Raw genomic sequence first — 3,929 nt, 5'->3', positions numbered from 1 at the left:
GAGGTATCAGTCTGGGGAGGAGGTATCAGTCTGGGGAGGTGGTATCAGTCTGGAGAGGAGGTACCAGTCTGGGGAGGACGTATCAGTCTGGGAGGAGGTATCAGTCTGGGGAGGAGGTATCAATCTGGGGAGGAGGTATCAGTCTGGGGGAGGTATCAGTATGGGGGGAAGACGTATCAGTCTGGGGGAGGAGGTATCAGTCTGGGGAGGTGGTATCAGTCTGGAGAGGAGGTATCAGTCTGGGGAGGAGGTATCAGTCTGGGGAGGAGGTATCAGTCTGGAGAGGAGGTATCAGTCTGGGGAGGAGGTATCAGTCTAGAGAGGAGGTATCAGTCTGGGGAGGAGGTTTCAGTCTGGGGAGGAGGTATCAGTCTGGGGAGGAGGTTTCAGTCTGGAGAGGAGGTATCAGTCTGGGGAGGAGGTATCAGTCTAGGGAGGACTGATATCTGGGGAGGAGGTATCAGTCTGGGAGTAGGTATCAGTCTGGGGGAGGTAGCCATCTGGGGAGGAGGTATCAGTTTGGGAGGGATAGTCTGGGGAGGAGGTATCAGTCTGGAGAGGAGGTATCAGTCTGGAGAGGAGGTATCAGTCTGGGGAGGAGGTATCAGTCTGGGGAGGAGGTATCAGTCTGGGGAGGACGTATCAGTCTGGGGAGGAGGTATCAGTCTGGAGAGGAGGTATCAGTCTGGGAGGAGGTATCAGTCTGGAGAGGAGGTATCAGTCTGGAGAGGAGGTATCAGTCTGGGAGGAGGTATCAGTCTGGGGAGGAGGTATCAGTCTGGAGAGGAGGTATCAGTCTGGGGAGGAGGTATCAGTCTGGGGAGGAGGTATCAGTCTGGAGAGGAGGTATCAGTCTGGGGAGGAGGTATCAGTCTAGAGAGGAGGTATCAGTCTGGGGGAGGTTTCAGTCTGGGGAGGAGGTATCAGTCTGGGGAGGAGGTTTCAGTCTGGAGAGGAGGTATCAGTCTGGGGAGGAGGTATCAGTCTGGAGGGAGGACTGATATGCCTGGGGAGGAGGTATCAGTCTGGAGAGTAGGTATCAGTCTGGGGGAGGTAGCCATCTGGGGAGGAGGTATCAGTTTTGGGAGGACTGATACGTCTGGGGAGGAGGTATCAGTCTGGAGAGGAGGTATCAGTCTGGGAGGAGGTATCAGTCTGGGGAGGAGGTATCAGTCTGGAGAGGAGATATCAGTCTGGGGAGGACGTATCAGTCTGGGGGGAGGTATCAGTCTGGAGAGGTATCAGTCTGGAGAGGAGGTATCAGTCTGGAGAGGAGGTATCAGTCTGGAGAGGAGGTATCAGTCTGGGGAGGAGGTATCAGTCTGGGAGGAGGTATCAGTCTGGAGAGGAGGTATCAGTCTGGGGAGGAGGTATCAGTCTGGGGAGGAGGTATCAGTCTGGGGAGGAGGTATCAGTCTGGAGAGGAGGTATCAGTCTGGGGAGGAGGTATCAGTCTGGGGAGGAGGTATCAGTCTGGGGAGGAGGTATCAGTCTGGAGAGGAGGTATCAGTCTGGGGAGGAGGTATCAGTCTGGGGAGGAGGTATCAGTCTGGGGGAGGTATCAGTATGGGGAGGACGTATCAGTCTGGGAGGAGGTATCAGTCTGGGAGGTGGTATCAGTCTGGAGAGGAGGTATCAGTCTGGGAGGACGTATCAGTCTGGGGAGGAGGTATCAGTCTGGGGAGGAGGTATCAGTCTGGGGAGGTGGTATCAGTCTGGAGAGGAGGTATCAGTCTGGAGAGGAGGTATCAGTCTGCAGAGGAGGTATCAGTCTGGGGAGGAGGTATCAGTCTGGGGAGAAGGTATCAGTCTGGAGAGGAGGTATCAGTCTGGAGAGGAGGTATCAGTCTGGGGAGGAGGTTATCAGTCTGGAGAGGAGGTATCAGTCTGGGGAGGAGGTATCAGTCTGGAGAGGAGGTATCAGTCTGGAGAGGAGGTATCAGTCTGGAGAGGAGGTATCAGTCTGGAGAGGAGGTATCAGTCTGGGGAGGAGGTATCAGTCTGGAGAGGAGGTATCAGTCTAGGGAGGACTGATATGCCTGGGGAGGAGGTATCCGTCTGGAGAGTAGGTATCAGTCTGGGGGGGAGGTAGCCATCTGGGGAGGAGGTATCAGTTTTGGGAGGACTGATACGTCTGGGGAGGAGGTATCAGTCTGGAGAGGAGGTATCAGTCTGGAGAGGAGGTATCAGTCTGGGAGGAGGTATCAGTCTGGAGAGGAGATATCAGTCTGGGGAGGACGTATCAGTCTGGGGAGGAGGTATCAGTCTGGAGAGGAGGTATCAGTCTGGGGAGGAGGTATCAGTCTGGAGAGGAGGTATCAGTCTGGAGAGGAGGTATCAGTCTGGGGAGGAAGTAGCAGTCTGGGGAGGAGGTATCAGTCTGGAGAGGAGGTATCAGTCTGGGGAGGAGGTATCAGTCTGGGGAGGAGGTATCAGTCTGGAGAGGAGGTATCAGTCTGGAGAGGAGGTATCAGTCTGGGGAGGAGGTATCAGTCTGGAGCGGAGGTATCAGTCTGGGAGGAGGTATCAGTCTGGGGAGGAGGTATCAGTCTGGGGAGGAGGTATCAGTCTGGGGGAGGTATCAGTATGGGGAGGACGTATCAGTCTGGGGAGGAGGTATCAGTCTGCGGAGGTGGTATCAGTCTGGAGAGGAGGTATCAGTCTGGGGAGGACGTATCAGTGTGGGGAGGAGGTATCAGTCTGGGGAGGAGGTATCAGTCTGGGGAGGTGGTATCAGTCTGGAGAGGAGGTATCAGTCTGGAGAGGAGGTATCAGTCTGCAGAGGAGGTATCAGTCTGGGGAGGAGGTATCAGTCTGGGGAGAAGGTATCAGTCTGGAGAGGAGGTATCAGTCTGGAGAGGAGGTATCAGTCTGGGGAGGAGGTTATCAGTCTGGAGAGGAGGTATCAGTCTGGGGAGGAGGTATCAGTCTGGAGAGGAGGTATCAGTCTGGAGAGGAGGTATCAGTCTGGAGAGGAGGTATCAGTCTGGGGAGGAGGTATCAGTCTGGAGAGGAGGTATCAGTCTGGAGAGGAGGTATCAGTCTGGGGAGGAGGTATCAGTCTGGGGAGGAGGTATCAGTCTGGGAGGAGGTATCAGTCTGGGAGGAGGTATCAGTCTGGGAGGAGGTATCAGTCTGGAGAGGAGGTATCAGTCTGGAGAGGAGGTATCAGTCTGGGGAGGAAGTAGCAGTCTGGGGAGGAGGTATCAGTCTGGAGAGGAGGTATCAGTCTGGGGAGGAGGTATCAGTCTGGGGAGGAGGTATCAGTCTGGGGAGGAGGTATCAGTCTGGAGAGGAGGTATCAGTCTGGAGAGGAGGTATCAGTCTGGGGAGGAGGTATCAGTCTGGAGCGGAGGTATCAGTCTGGAGAGGAGGTATCAGTCTGGGGAGGAGGTATCAGTCTGGGGAGGAGGTATCAGTCTGGGGAGGACGTATCAGTCTGGGGAGGACGTATCAGTCTGGGAGGTGGTATCAGTCTGGAGAGGAGGTATCAGTCTGGGGAGGGTATCAGTCTGGGGAGGAGGTATCAGTCTGGGGAGGAGGTATCAGTCTGGGGAGGTGGTATCAGTCTGGAGAGGAGGTATCAGTCTGGAGAGGAGGTATCAGTCTGCAGAGGAGGTATCAGTCTGGGGAGGAGGTATCAGTCTGGGGAGAAGGTATCAGTCTGGAGAGGAGGTATCAGTCTGGAGAGGAGGTATCAGTCTGGGGAGGAGGTTATCAGTCTGGAGAGGAGGTATCAGTCTGGGAGGAGGTATCAGTCTGGGGAGGAGGTATCAGTCTGGGGAGGACGTATCAGTCTAGGGAGGACTGATATGCCTGGGGAGGAGGTATCAGTCTGGAGAGGAGGTATCAGTCTGGGGGAGGTACCCATCTGGGGAGGAGGTATCAGTTTGGGAGGACTGATACGTCTGGGGAGGAGGTATCAGTCG

Source organism: Oncorhynchus nerka, linkage group LG8, assembly GCF_034236695.1.
Source record: "Oncorhynchus nerka isolate Pitt River linkage group LG8, Oner_Uvic_2.0, whole genome shotgun sequence".
Classification (NCBI taxonomy): Eukaryota; Metazoa; Chordata; class Actinopteri; order Salmoniformes; family Salmonidae; genus Oncorhynchus; species Oncorhynchus nerka.
Note: the sequence above shows the minus strand (reverse complement) of the source record.